Below are 16,815 nucleotides of genomic sequence, written 5' to 3'. Positions count from 1 at the left end.
AAATGTCAAACACACCCAATAACTGTTGAAATAATTAATAAAGCGACGACAATAATAGCAAAGCTATTTGAACGCAAGTGACCTGTAGTAAAGGTACAATTTTGGTATTCATCTGATTGATCTTAGGAAACACATTATATTAATTCAGTCATGATGTCCGGGCATTAAAACTGAAATCCAGAACACTACTTCCTTGGTAGGCAAAGAATCCGGTGGTTCAAGGCCGCGTTTACAAAAGCTCTCCATTGACTTCTATCCTTAAGCAACTGGATCCAGTTTCTTCTTTGCATTCTTATTCCTGTGAGATCCAACTTAATATTATCTTTCCACCTGCGCCTAGGTCTTCCTAATGGACGTTTTATGATTAGGTTTAAAAATTTGAAAGTGTTTCTACTTTTTTTTTCTGGACACATGACCTGTCTACATGAGCCTCCTAGTTTTGATGACCCTAACAATGTTTGGTAAATGGTATAAATTGTGCAGCTCCTCGTGATGAAGATTCCATAATTTCCCATTCCCATTCCTCTTGGATCTCAGGAATTTATTCTTAAATACTTTCAGCCTGCGTTCTTTCCTCAGAGTAAGCGATTATGTTTCGCAACCATACAGCATAACAGGCTTGATTGTCGTATACATTTTAAGCTTCAAATTCCTCGACAGAATTCGCGACGATAAAAGATTTTGAACTCAATAATAACATGAATTCCCTGTTTTTAGTCGATATTTAATTGCTTCGCAAATATGGTTTTGGTCTCTTAATATTGATCCTAGATATTTGAAAGTATCCACTTTGTCGAAAGTATTATTTGATATTTTAACGCATCCATAATTTGCAGTATTGCGAACCCAACGAACTTCTATATATTTAGTTTTCTTTGCATTTACTTCTTTACCTGCAAGCGTTTAACAAGACCTCTGCGTTCTTTCTATGGTTCTCCTATCATCCTATATTATATTTACATCACCATCATACGCCATAACCTTGTGAATACTATTCAGCTCTAGAGCCTGGTTGCTGTCTTTGATTTTCCTTATAGCTTACTCCAGAACAAAGTTGAATAGTAATGGCAACAACACATCTTGCTTTAGGCCATTCTCGAGGTGAACGGTGAAAGCTTATGGACAAGAATTTTGCTACTTGGGCATTGCTTTGGAATTCATTTAAATACATTTTAATTAATCTAACTAGTTCTTTCGGTATTCCAAATTCCGCAAGAATGTTATACAATATTTCTCTTCTGACCGAGTCGTAGATCTTTCTAAAATCAATAAATAATTGATGTACCGTAGTATTGTATTTCCATTTCGTTACGAGTATTTGTCGAATGGTAAATATCTGGACGATAGTTAATTGATTTCGAAAGTTGAGATTTCCTAAAGTTATCCATGCAGATTTCTCGAATTCTCTTGCTATTTTCTATCAAAATGATTTAAAAATTGCTATTTTCTCTCGAGAACAATTCATTTTTCTTTTTCTTTTCTTTTATTTTTTGTTCTTTTTTTGTTTATGGTTTAGAATACAATGTAAGGTTAACAACCGTATAATACCGTATTTTTTTAAGGGGAAAACAAAAAACAATAAATATCGAAAGGGGTAAAGTTTACTCTTCAAGGTGATGTTTTGGGGGACGATTTTCTAAAAAGATAAATAAATAAATAAATAACTGAAGCCAATTTATTCAAATTTTAGAAATAAATATCTCATTAATAACCCTAGAATATAGAAAACATAATTTTCCAAAGAAAATTTCTGAGAGAGTGATTTTTAGGTGTATATGTGTTTATTTTTCATTTTTTAACGGTTCTTTTGGAAGCGGTTCTAATGATTTTACGAATATATATTCCATTCTTAACCGTAGAAGAAATCATGGTATATTTCTTTGTGAGACATCAGAAAGTGTTTCTGAAAGAGTGGGTGAGGTTTCCCGAAAACGTTTCTTTATAATTTTGTTCCTATTTCGAAAATAAGTGCTTCAATAATAACTGGAGCATAACTTGATTTAATTGCAGAAATGAGATCGAGAAGGTTTAGTGAGGTGGTCCTTACTTTTTCTTTTACTATGCCGTGGCCTGTTTTCAGTGATAACCTAATGAGAGGTTGGGAGCCAAAATGTACTTTAAATTATGAGATAGAAACGCATTGATGTCTATATTTTAGCTACCAGAAAACAAATATTTTAGAAATAAAATAGTACTATCCTTTTATCTTCCCAAATATTGTTAGGGTCATTAACTCTAGGAGGCTCAGGTGAGCAGATCATGTAGCCAGAATGGAAGAAAGTAGAAACACTTTCAAAGTTTTAACTGGAATTCCAATCTGAAAACGACAATTAGGAAGACCTAGGCGCAGATGGGAGGATAATATTAAGATGGATCTCAAAGAAATAGGAATACTAAATAGCAACTTGATCCAGTTGACTAAAGGTAGAAATCAATGGAGAGCTTTTGTGAACGCGTTATTGAACCTCCGGGTGCCATAGGCCATAGAGTTAGTTAACGCAAGTATTTAAACTTTTCCCTCATTTTTAAAGATTACAGGATACTTACGAAAATTTTCTTACATGTAACTTCAATTAAAAACGAATAATTACCGTATGTCGACTGAAAATCCGTTAATTTTGTTTCAAATCGGACGCAAGTGGAAGGGAATACTCTTTTGTCTGATCCTTCGTCATCTGGATCGAAGAGAAATGTCTTCCAGTGGGAATATCGATATTTCTCTGGAGATAGAAGCAGACGTTCACTATCAGAAAAGACGATGAGGACGAACGTGAAGCTTTCCAAAGGGTCCCCGGCATTCATAGAATTTCTCTGGCAATGCTTTTTTCATTAATCCAACTTCTTTTGAGCGGAGTAATTGTTCGGAAGTGTGATAACGCTTTCTAGTCATCGCTGAATAGACTGTGATTTCTCTCTCTTCCTCATCATCGCTGGAGTCATGGTCGCAGAAATCACTGCGTTGGGCAAGAGAAATGTTTATGTTCTGTTCTCGGTCATTTTTTATTTTTATCTTTATTTTACAGATTAAATGAATCTCAAGGATAATCGTCATTGATGAAGCACATCCTCTCTTTACCAAACTCAACATGGTGGTATTTTTTCATTTTTTTTCTTCCATACAACCTTCTGTTCAGTATTCGAAGCGTAAATTTTGCTGCATGTAATATTAGAATAATAGTTCTATAATCTTTGCATCTCTCTGAGTTGGACTTTTTTAGCTGTCGGTATCATGATCATCTTTAGGTAATCTTTTGACCATACACACCTTTGGCGTGGGAGACCCGGGTTCAATTCCTGGCGGGAGCTCATGTGGTTCGGATTCCACGTTAATCAGTAGGTCTCGTCTCATATATCTTCGCTGCTGATAGGTACGTTAAACTCAAAATCAAGTCAATTCAAATCTTTTGACCACTTTCCTGTTTCATATATTTCATTGCAGAGTCGAAACATTTCTTTCCTTCCCTTATCTCCTAAATTCTTAACGAATTCGATTGGCATATTATCTATCCCTGTTGGCTTTCCATTCTTAATCTCAAATATAGACTTTTCAAATTCCTTCCGCAGAATATTAAACCCTTTATTATCCTCGAATACTTCATTTTCTACTTCAACATCTAGGCCACACGATGTCTCCCTGCTCTCATATAAGTCCTCAACATATTCTTTCCATCTTCCTAAGACTTCACTTCTCTCACTGACTACCTTTCCATTCTTATTTTCTACTTCAACATCTAGGCCATATGGTCTATCCCTGCTCTCATATAAGTCCTCAACATATTCTTTCCATCTTCCTAAGACTTCACTTCTCTCACTGACTACCTTCCTATTCTTATTTTCTACTGCCAGAGTAATACCCACTTGTTTTCTCCGAAGTTCTGTAGATTTCACCTTCTTGACCTTTTCTCATACTTCTCAACTCTTTCTAATTCTTCTATGTCCTTACATTTTTCTTTGTAAAACTCTCCCTCACTCTGTCTGTCTCCCTTCGTAACTCGTTGTTTCACTAACCTGTTCTCACGTCTTCCTTTCCCTCATTTTCTGCAACACCTACATGTGTTTTGTTTCTGCTGTCAGCAAACTAGGGAAAAATAGTGATGGTTTTCCGTTGCCTTCCTCCGCCGTATCCCAACAACTAAATTAACTCTGACCACTCCAGAGAGTAATGTCCAAGTTGCTGCCAATTACTATGATTTCCACTAACTTGGTTACTGAAGAAGTACTGCCTTGTTCCAGAACACTCTTCGTCTCGCTCCTACCAATTCGGTAAGGGTGATCCTTTTGGTTATGAACTACCACCAACACAGCTCTAAATTTCACGGTAGGACGCAATCTTCCCACTCTACACAAGTGTCCTCGTAAAGGTGGTGTTTACAGGGGAAGGTTTGATACTGATTCTATGTCATTTTAGTATTAGTGTTGATCTCTTCTAAGCTGTTACTGTTCTGTTGGGTTCATGACGTCAGTTGCAGTATATTAGACAGAGAATTATTTTCCATTTCATAAAAATGTTTATCTTGTTACTCCGCTGCTCAGGCCACTACTGCTACGGAAATTGTAAAGTTAAGCCTGTTTGCAGTTCTATCTCGGAAACTATTAAATGAAGTTAGATCAAATCAAGAGTTGTTTCCAGCAACCGAACTCTCCTCTTTGTCATTAAATTCCCTGGAGGAGCTGACAAGCCCTTTGATTTTCTTTGCAATCAAACTACAGTTTTACCTATTACTTAACTAGTTTCCGCTATATTAGTCTTTGTGGGATGTTTCAAAGATTCTGTCTCCTTCAGCAATGGGCAACACGAACTTTTAACAGTATAAATAATGTAATATATCACTTAGCATGTATAAAACCAGTTATGAAAAAAAAGTAAAAGGTGTGTTCCTCATTTATGGCACCTTTTTCATAATGCATTTAAAGATTTCCAGAAACAAAAGGATTTAAGCACACTTATATCTACTTTAAAACGATAAAAGTAGTAATGAAGTTACTAGAACTTATTAGACACAAAAATTAGAAGAAATTCTTAATAAGTGTAGACCTTTTATACTTACCTTATTGTGCCTAACCTAAACATGAAATCTAAATAATATAAACATCTGTGAATTGAATATTAAAAAATTAAAAACTAAAGTTCCCTGCAGTTAGATGTAGACATTAAGATACACTGTAGTTAGGGTCAGAAGTTATTTTTCGAAAACAAATAACTAAAGAAAAGAAATAAGGAAGCAAATAGCGATCTAACAAAGGATGGTATAAAATAGAGGATCTGCCCGTATGTATCTTCATCCTATGAATTCAATGAAGCCAAAAACAACCCAGCATCGGTACGTCTGATTGGCTACTCTCGTTTCCGCCATGAATGTTGGCTCAAAACATTGCGATCTTAGTGGGGAGAGTGGGCGTGGCGAAACTGTGATGTGGGACTTCACGAGTTTGCTGTATAAGCAGATCCTCTATCTTATAACATCCTTGGAGATAATACTGTGTCTCTTAGTGTGGCTAACTGGTAACCATGTTTTCGTACGTCTTTTGTTTTTATGAGTTGTTTGGTGACTGAAGTTTTGCTGTGCAGTACATATGTTGAAATCAATAAAGGAATAACGTATATTCGTGCTACAAGCTTGGTAGAAACCTAACAAAAAACAAATGTGGTGACAGTAGACTTGAGGAAAAAATATTTCAAGTGTGGAACCACCATCACGTCAAACCATGAGAAACGTGAACCAACGGTTCTAGGCTACCGGTTCTGTTGTATGATTTACCCCGAAGAGGGCGACCCCGAAGAGGGTTTACGAAATGAAGGAAGCACTAAACTTATTGCTTAGAGTTTTGTATTTAGCCCAAAGAAGTCTATCAGAAGGATAGTACATGACCTAGGAATGACACATACCTCATTAGGGAACATGTTAAAGGATTTGAAGACGAAACCGTACCGGCTAAAGGTGCTGTACACCTTGCACGAATGTGATCCAGACTGACCCGTTGGTTTCTCATTCGGAATGAAGTTGACAGACTTCTAGAAACGAATTAGGCTTCATTCAAGATGAACGGTCGCGTAAACAGATACAGTTGTGTTTATTGGAGTTCTATCAATCAACAAGAAATTGTGACAGAAGAGTTAACTATCCCTGATGTCACTGTTTGAAGTGGTATTTGTAGTGGTGGTATCATAAGACCATTCTTTTTTTAAAACGAACTGTTATCAGTGATTGTCATGAACATTTCGATGAAGGAATTGTCATCGTGATTGTAATCATTGGCCACCTCGTTCATCTGATCTCACACCACACAACTTCTCAATGTGGAGTATTGTCAAATACCAGCTGTTTTCCAGGCAAGAACAGGATCTGAATCACTTGAAGTAGCTAATCGAACAATCTTCGGTTGTTGCATGTCATTTGCAAATCAATGCTGAAGAGATATATCATGCGCATTGAACATGGTGGGAGACAGTTTAAACAGTATTTGTAAGTATAATAAAGATTCTCAAACTCATCTAGCTCCTTTTATTTTATTTGATGACCGTAGTATTCGACACTAAAGTACTTTCGATGTGCATTACGACTTCCGTGTCACTTGCATTATTAGTACTACGTAACCCTCCAAAATTTTATTTTTCAATGTTTGTGATACTATAACATTTTTAGTTTGCAATACTGCTTAATACGTGTAGTATTGTAAGTCTTCTGTTTTACATGTAGATTTGAATTATATAATAACCTACGTAGTAGTATTTGAAAAGGTAAAACTTTATGTTTCGTTGTCACACACTGTTAATCTGATTATATTATGAAGTATGTCAAATAATGTCGTCATCTTGACATTTGCGTGGTACGAAATTTCAGCGTTTAGTATTTATAAACTCAAAAGTTACAAGAACGTATCAAGATAAAAGGTTTTCCCAAACATATATTAGGGATATATATATATGGCCTATAATTATGTATCTGTTATTTTACTGACTGTAGTATTTGTAATTCTGGACAAAAAGTTTCGATATGGAAACTCTGTGTAGTCTAAGAGTGGGGACAATGCTCACTGGGCGTAGAACCATTTGTGTATGCCAGACAGAGTGGTAGAAAAATTGTCTCTAGAACAGCGTCTGTGTTGTGTGCGTTTGTATTCTGTAGAGTGGCCAGCTTGGTCTCCCGATTTATAACCACCTGACTTCTTCTTACTGAATATTTTAAAGAACAAAGCGTTTTTAACATCACATATGCAATTTGATCCAACTACGGGAAGCTATAACAGAAGAGTTCCACAGGATACTAGTCTGGGTTTTTATCAAGCTGCTCGTGATAACGTTGCTTTTCGACTCCAGGCATGTATCGATTTGGATGTTGCATTGTTTGACCATGCAATGGAGAACAGAAATTATTTTTTTGTGAAGAAGGTATGAGAGTAGTGTGTTTATGTTCAAGTTATGTTGCTAGTTTTTTTTACTGCAGTATTTGTAACATGCACCTAATTATGAGCCACCCTGTACAGTATATAATGCTATAGTCAACGATTTACGATCCGTTTCTTCAACTTCGAAACGACTTTTCTCTTTCTTTTTTTTCTAATTTTCTTTTTAATTTATGTTACTCGACAAGTTGATAACTAGCAATCTGGAAACAGCTGTTGTTGTACCTACTTTCGTCTTCCACGACGTTATTATTAGTTTTCAACAGGAAGGTGAAAATATCAAGGCCAGTTGAAAGAATTCCTCAGAAATCTTGTTACCATGGCAAACTGACCATGTAGTAGCAGCGACAGATGAGAGAAAGTAGCAATTCATCGATCTAAGCAATTAGGACTTCAGAAGAAGATTCCATGTACTTTTCTTTTCCAACGCCTTTCGGTGTGTAGCTTATTCACCGAATATATGAACGGCTGTCGGAATTCAGTTCTAACGAATCCCGAACCATTTCCAGATAAATTTCGTTTTCTTCACAGATTTTGTAATACTCCCAGAATACTAGCTTAAAAAGTAGTATTGACATTGAAGGTGACTAAATTTTAGGTACACTCATGTCCAAAATAATTGTCGCACATCTATAACTATCTTCTTGTACGAATATAATTTGATGATGATTTTGCAGGGTACTTTTAATACTGATACGATGTGTATAATCAGGAAATCTGTATTTGTGGTAAATTTCATAGGAAAAGAATAATAAATACGAAAATTAGGGTGAGTAAAACAAAATGTTGCTAAATAGACAAGAAAGTTTTATTTTTCGTTTTATTGTTCTTATTTACTGCTCTTTCGACATGAAATTTGCCACATACATGTCTTTGCCGATTATACTAACATTATAAAAAAATTCCTGGCGAATTCGTTATCAAATTATATTCCTACAACAACATATTTATAGACCTGCGACAATAATTTTGGACATGAGTGTACATAAACATTATTCTCAAAAATCTAAAGTGTCGGAGGGAAGGCTGAACATAATAATATAAAACTACTAGCAGAATATTTGTTCGCACGGAGAGAATACGTATCATTTTGAACATAAACAGTTGAAATTTTGATTTAAACTGCATCGGAAGTCTTACTATTCGTCTCAGCGAGGACGAGAACTATGGATTCAGCACTCATATAGGCCATTTTCAATGTTTTTTTATATATCTCCCTCGTATCCCAAGTTGTGGAGCTGAATTTGGATTTGAACGGCATCAGAAGTGTCACTGCTTATCTCAGCGACCCAAAAACTATGGATTCGGCACTAATATTGGTAATTTTAGATCAGTTCTAAATATCTCCCTCTCCCCCAATCATAAGTTGATCCGTCAAAGTGAAATGATACAAACCATCCTAGGCCCGAACCTCATTTATGTTGAAATTTTGATCGAGTTCGGTCGCGTGGTTCAAAAGTTAAGTCAGTCATATATATATATATATATATATATATATATATATATATATATATGTGTGTGTGTGTGTGTGTGTGTGTTTCAGGATAACTCTGGAACGCCTCGAGCAATTTTAACTAAACTTGGTACAATACAAAGGTTTGTCAAGTATTTGCAGATGGAATGTTGTATTTTCGGAGTACATGTTCGTTGAGAAAGGATGAAGATAAACTCGGCACAACTGAAGTGTGGATATGAAGAAGAGTGGAAAATATATGGGTGCGGCAAAACAATTAAGGAGTTGTTAGCAAAGTTTACTGTTTTGACATATTCAAACGGTTAGCATGCTTGCGCTGGATTTCTGTGTTAACTTAGCATCAAGAAAATGAAATGAAATGATTTTTTTTAGTTTTACGTCCCACGGTTATGCCGGCAAGGCTAAAGGAGACGGTGATGATGAGAAATGAATGAAATGGTGGAATGAAGAAAGTGGGAGGAAACGGGAGAACCCCGAGGAAACCCACGCACACGGAGTTTGTCCATCACAAAGTTCACTTGGCGGGGGCTGGGATCGAACCCGGGACCCAAGCACTAGAAGTGAATGCTCTATTACTGAGCCACCGCGGCCCCTTCAAGAGTCAATATGGAAGTTAGTAGAATAGAAGATGAACAGCATCATGAAGATCATTCTCGAACTAAAATGCATCTTGATTGCTTGGAACGCCAGAAACTTCTCCATTTTGAACTTTGAAGCGTAAACTATGATCGTTCCTCAAAAGCTGAAAACCATGGTGGATTATTTCATTTATTGCTATGAATATAAAATACTTTAAATTTGGCATCGTTCAACTTTTCATTTTTAGGAATTGCATAGCTTTTGTTCTATATTTGGAACTTAAAACATACTACAATAGTTGAAATGCCCGTTGTTTGTACGGGTAGAATAGGTTTATGGGAAATATTTGAATCCCCTCCCTCCTTAGAATATTTATTTCAATCAAAGCGTAATGATAAAAATACAGAAAGCACTCTACTTTTGGCATAAATATTAAAACACCCAACCTCCACAAAATGTGCCTTTAACACTAGAAGGACCGGTTGGGTCAAAATGACCCATCACCATATTTTAATATTCCACTGTAAACGTACTTGAAATACTAAGTAAATAATATTTTATGAATTTGTTAATGCTATTGGCCTTAACAAATTCATAAAATATTATTCACTTAGTACTTCAAGTACGTTTACAGTGGAATATTAAAATATGGTGATGGATCATTTTGACCCATCCGGTCCTTTGCATTGGGAGCGTCACTATTTATTTCAGCGCGCCCGAAATTTATGGATTTGACACTAATATTGGTCATTTTCAATAATTTGTAAATATCACAATTTCATCCCCTTCCCCTGGGTGCTAATGAGGGCTGAATTTAAATGGCGGCTGGAGTATCATTCTTTATCTAAGCGACCCCGAAAACTACGGATTCGACACTAATATCAGTCGTTTCTTCTTTTTATCTCTATCTCTCCCAGTCCCCCCAGGAGTGCCCAGGGGCTCTTGCCTTTAGTGGGGGCTGGACTTGGACTTAAATGACATCAGGACTGCCACCAATTAACTTACCGACGCTGAAAATTAATAATACGACACATTTTCAATTATTTTTATATGTCACCATTGCCCTCCCCCCTCAGAGTACTAATGAGATTGAATTTGCATTTAAGTGTCATCGGAAACGTCACTGTTTATCTCAGCGACTCCGAAAACGATTCCACGTTAATACCGGCCGTTTTCGGTCTGTCTTATATGTATCCCCATGCCTAACCCCTAGGTGTGCAAGAGGGTCGTATTCTCACTGGAGGGATGGACTTGAACCTAAAGATCATCGAAACTATCACGCATCAGTACATGGACCTCAGAAACTATGAATTTGAACCTAATATCTGTCGTTATCGATCATTCTTATGTCTCCCACTCCCATAAGTGTGCCAAGATGTCTTACCTCAACAGTATTCTTATTCAGACTGTAAGTAATATTGTACCAAGTTTGGTTAAAATTGCTACAGGCGTTCCAGAGTTATCCTCGAATACACAAACACACACATACACACACACACACACACACACACACACATATATATATATATATATATATATATATATATATATATATATATATATATATATATATATATATACTCTCGCCTACAAGAGGCTCTAGAAGAAGTCAGAGTTGGAGTTCCTGCTTATCCTTGAACACAACAGAAATAGGGGCAGAATTGGATGTAATTAAACAACTAACCGGAAAGAAAAATGCAGAGTGTTCCTATTTTTCTTTCCACTGCACGTCATCCACTGTTTCGCACTGTTTCTGTCACCATTGCAAAGCTCTACAGCTTTCATTGAATATTCTATCTAGGTTAACATTCTCATTCCTAGAAAATGAATCTCGTTACTTAGAACGGAGCACTCATGTACTCTCTCACGTTGTACTCTCTCCTAGTGCTCCTAGATCCAATGGTTGTAAGAGACAAGTGTAGCCTTTGTAGTGCACAGTATTCTATTATATTTGATAACAAATCTTATGATGCTGTGAAGCTTGCTAAGAAAAATCGATATTTCCTAAGCTTAGAAACATTTCACCTTATCCTTAACAATTTTCCAGTTTTTTTCTCAGCGTCTTGAAATGACCCATAACTTGTCATTTTGTTATTCTACCCTACATACGAAATCTAATGAAAATCACTTATCAATTTTCAATGTAATGAAAACACCTGGAGTTGGAAACAAGTCCATTGTCTGGGTTGACGACGCGCAGGCGGCGACCACAACTATAGATGATTGTGGTGTTAGAGCAAACTCCGCACTACGTGAGGAACAGTAAAATGGCATTATGGAGCGAACAAAACTGATGGTGATAGTGTAAAGTGGACGACATCTCTGATTTTCAAAGAGAGCAAATTTTTGGTTGCTCGGTTATCAAGTGCAAGCGAGGCGAAGTGGGAAGTGTGTTCGAGGTGACGACGGCCTACAAAACTTACGTCAGAATCACATCTGCAGTCAGAAGAAAACTCTTAGTCATAAATCCTATCAAGCATGCATTAGAGCAGATTCTAACTCAGAACTGTAGTGCGACTGCGGTGAAAGTGACAAGAGAAGTGAAGCAGCACATCCTACAGTCTGTGTCGACTATTTTAGCCCGCCGCGAGTTATATGTCATAGAAGTGCGAGGTCGTTTTTCACGAGCAAAACTGTTGATAAGGGACAATAACGCTTTAGCATGACGTCAGCGGTGTCGCAAATATGCAACATGGACTACTATGACTTGAGACGTGTGATACGTTCAGATACACCATCTTTTACCTTATTTCAAACCAGGGACCGTGTTTACGTGTAGTCGACACCCAATGAAACGCATGATTCGTAGTGCCTCCGCCCAACCATGAAACATGATTGCAAATCTGTGATGCTGTGGGTAGCACAGCAAAATTCTAGTATACAGTCTGGTCGTGTTGCTGCCCAGAGGACCACCGATAATCCATTTTGGAGACATGAATCCGGCTCAGATTTCCCCCTCCATCTTCTCTGAAGGAACTGAATATGGAATAGTGTGGTGTTCCACATTTTAGCATTCATGACCTCTATGACTCCATTTCATGTCGAATCAGAGCTGGTCCGAGGGCGAAAGGTAATCCTAAGCCATATTAACCTGGTAAGTTGAATTTTTTACAGGCGTTAAACTAATATCTTTAGAACGCTCTTGTGCAATTTATGTCACATGCAAGCTTAAGTTCTCGGAGCTCACTTTCGTTAAGTTCATGAATCAAATAAAAGGTTCAGGCCACTGTACTAAACTTTCTCATTTAAAATCCTTAAACTAAATGATGTGTTGCAGTTAATAATAAAACATTTTCCTGTAAAGTACAAATATATATATATATATATATATATATATATATATATAAGGCACTCTTGGAAAACTTAATCGAATGATAACTTATCCCCAAAAGTATACTACTCCTTGTAGATTTTTCCACGAGAAAAAAACTTATGCCATACGTTAGGGATAAGAAAATAGCATGATTGTTTTCTTTACAAAACTATTTCAAGACTAAATTACTTCTTGTGACATTCTCATGGAAGTGCAATTCTATAAGAATAAAATAATGAAATATTTATTTATGAAATATGACAAATCTCCCGAGTTCTTTTTGAAACTGAAGATAACCTTTTCCCCGAGAGTAAACTAATTTCGTAAGGAATGATTCTTTTTCGTAAGGAATAATTTACACAATATTCTAGTGTTATTAGTACAAAATATTTATTTATGACGTGTGAACAAAATTGCCTTACTCGTTTTTGAAGAAATCGTCCGAAAAATCTCATATTAATTAACGGGAACACATTAAGGGTGTTGGAGAGATCAAAATTTATGCCAAAGAGTGTAACAATATATAATATGTATATATATAGTGCATATACAGGGTGTCCCACTCGTAAGAGGCCTCAGCAAAAGTGTTATAAAAATCTTAATAAAAGTGAGTAAGAAGTCAAATTTGTGTATGGGTGTGACCACCTAGATTTCACGACAAATGTTCTCACATAACTCGGGTGAGACATCCTGTATATAATATACGTAGGCCCCTATATATACGTATAATATACGTATATATATCCTAATTATATATAAAACTACATGAACTAACATAAAATAACGGGTACTTCCGGTTGGCGTGGAAAGTTGAAATTAGGGATGCGCACGAGACAAGATTTGTCTGGTCTCGAAAATGTGCTGTAAAAGTGATGTCTCGACTCGAAAACTGTATATTTCTCCATTGGAAGAGCCGTGTCTCGACTCGAATTTTATCAGGAAAATAATTTCTAGACTCGTCTCGTGCGCATCCCTAGTTGAAATTTGGCATGATTATAGGTTTCTGGGCCTAACCCATAGGAAAATTGAGAAAAGGGAATATTTTTAGTTTTTAAGGCGTCTAAAGGGAGATGAAATGGTTCTTATGTTATTTAAATAGGCGATTTCTTAGGATACACAATCTTATTTTTAGATAGTTGAAATAGGAGAAAGAATTTGATATTCGGTTGAACTGTGGGTTTAAGAGGTGCAAGGCCGTAGGCCGTGTAAACGACTAACTTCGCCAAACGAAAAACTTACATGCTTTCTGTGCACTTGCGTCTAGGTTTCATTCCCGATGGGGATACTGAGACTCCAGTACAAACCTTAGTGTTTGTTTGGATCCCACTATATTTCAGTAGTAGGCCTGCCTAATACAGTGTTGTTTCTGAAAAATTTTTAGACTTCAATCAATGAAATTCATTCTTGCTTGTCTAGTGGCTAGCCCACGCGTCTCTGCTGCAAAGATTCCCGGGTTCTATTCATGGTTTGGCATTCTTGAAACATGTAAACGCATTACGGTGACTCGGCCTACGTGTCATATAGCCACGGTGTTGAAAAAGATAATAAACTCCAATCCGTCCATGCGTGCAATTAATTAAGAAAAAAAATCTTCCCAATTATCACTGTTCCACTGAATAAATAATATAATAAGTGCCATTGTCGGTGTTTCTTCTTCACTGTAAGCCATATATTTTTTGGCTTCATGTGAATTTTTCTTTCTTTCCTTGAAGCACGCCATGATGTTGTTTATGAAGTCTCCAACTGCCGTGAACAGGTAGGAATCGATCTTTTGAGGTTCCGCATGCACTTTCCTGTTTCCTTATCAAAAACTGCTTCCTCTCTGACTCAGGTCACTTGTTTTCCTCATCCAGCCATTCCATTTTTAAATAGAATTCTGGGATGGAGATGAACGACTTTTGATTTCAAGGAAGCTCTAAAACGCAAAATGGCTGCATCATTTTGGTAAAACTTTCTTCTGGTGTTGATAGGTTTGTTGGTATGTTATGAGTACTTGTGCACTGCCAAGCAATCCTACGATTTGTCTCTGTTGTGTTTGGTTATCCTTGTCGCTGCGAGGGTAAAAATTTTCCCTTGTGTCATTTATCATCCAGCTGGAAATGTTGTTTTCATCAGGCAACTGGAAATTAGGAATTGCTTCTGGATTTTCGGCATTTATGTCCATTTTAGCCCGTCACGTATGAGGGATGGAGTCTCTCGGCGTGCACATTACCCGGAGAAGAGGGAAAGGACAAAGGTACCTGGGACATTTTATATTACCTACCATCCCAGCATTTGCCTGGTATGAATTAGGCAAACCAAGAGAAGTCTCACTCAAGATGACTGACCCGGAAAGGCTTTTTACACCTCCGACTGAGAGTATCAACCTTGAATCGAACCCGGGACTATTCACATGCGTTAGCGACAACGTTACGAGGAGCTGCGCTGTCGACACTAAATGATAGAATTCCTTTTTCTGCAACGACAAAATTGATTCCATTCCTGTGAAACCATGTTGTGGATCGAATTTCGCTTTAAGTTATAAATCGATATCTCATAAGCTTCAGTGCCAAAAATGGAAATTAATCACGAAACAGAATAAAATAGTGTCTGTTTAAGGGCAACCAATTTAACTCTTAAAGCCTTTAATCCACTAAACCCTCATCACCCCAACACTAAGGAAATCAAGGAATTGCCTCGTTTGTCTATGGTTAATTTTAGATATTTCTGTTGGCCCTTTGGGTGTTATGGAACACCATACCATTACATATAAAAACATTCAATTCAGTATCTAAATCTACCGTCAATCCTCACGGCTGGTCTAGTGGCTAGCGCGCGCGACTTTCGTAAGCCAGGTTCAATTTCCGGTGAGGGATCCTCAAACATTTTCAAAGGGTTATTTGGATTTCATCTTAAACTGCAGGTTCACCTCTCATAAAGTGTTGGCGCTGAAATGGACACAAAACTCTAATTCAATGAAGCAGCGACTGATTCAAATTACTGCCTTCAACGAAGTGGCGCAGCTAGACACTTGAAACTGATACATTATTTCTTTCATAGATAGCACTGTATGTCATGAATGCCACGATATATCAGAGTCAGACCAGAAACTTTTGAATACTCCCTCGTACGTCTAAGGTACAGTTTGGTGTGGCAATAATTATCTACAAAATGTAAACTCATGGCACTCAGATAATGTGTTCATTTCATTAAGTAATAATAATAATAATAATAATAATAATAATAATAATAATAATAATAATAATAATAATAATAATAATAATAATACTTTAAACTGAATGTCCATATGACATAGGCCTACATCAAACTGGGAAAGTAGGGGAGGAAGTTTTCTTTAATTCATTGTACCTTTCCTATCATGTAAAACTGAATTTGATTCCACGATGTGAAACTTTGATCGACTTCCAAATTATCAGGATATTGAAACCCTATTAACGCACGGTATATACTATTTCCAATTTCAATAGAGAGGCTTCCGAGATGCAACGTATCCTTTGAACGCCATTTCGTAGAATTTATGCTCTGATATTTGTAGACAGACAGTCGTTATGCATAATAGTTTGGAAACCTAAAAAGATTATATTTTCAAACTCCTTTCTGTTCTGTAAAATCTCAAAGGCGAAGACGAATGTGTTGTCTTTTAAATGTATCACAGGAAATAAAATGCATGCCCTTAACTTCAGATTATATTTCGAAATATAAACCTTGTTGGACGAAGAAGTCTTCCGTTACCTGAAAGAAGACTCGCGTGTAGAATGTTAAAAATAGTCACAGTTTAGAAGAAAGTGGCGTGGCACCTTTCATTGGTTAGTGTAGCTCATATTATTTTAAATGTAGCTGAATAATTACTTTACCATAATTACTTTTTCTGATCACCAACGAAATTAGTAATTAACTGTAGTTCTCAGTTGAAAATAATCTTACGAAGAATAGCTCTGCGTGGCGTAGTCGCTAGCGCTCTCAAATCTGGTACAAGCGGTCTCGGGTTCGATTTCTGGTGGAAACACTCGGTAGAAAAAGTGTAAAAAGCTTTTTCAGGTTAACC

At 36.7% G+C, this 16,815-nt stretch overlaps 1 protein-coding gene across 7 annotated transcripts in view; it reads left to right on the top strand.

Moving 5' to 3' along the window:
• Nucleotides 1–16,815, top strand: part of PMCA (plasma membrane calcium-transporting ATPase 3) — a 765,800-nt gene that overhangs the window by 410,543 nt on the left and 338,442 nt on the right. The window lies entirely within an intron of this gene.

Source organism: Thermobia domestica, chromosome 6 (assembly GCF_964235325.1).
Source record: "Thermobia domestica chromosome 6, izTheDome1.hap1.1, whole genome shotgun sequence".
In the NCBI taxonomy this organism is placed as follows: Eukaryota; Metazoa; Arthropoda; class Insecta; order Zygentoma; family Lepismatidae; genus Thermobia; species Thermobia domestica.
Note: the sequence above shows the minus strand (reverse complement) of the source record. Positions and strands in the feature narration are given on the sequence as shown.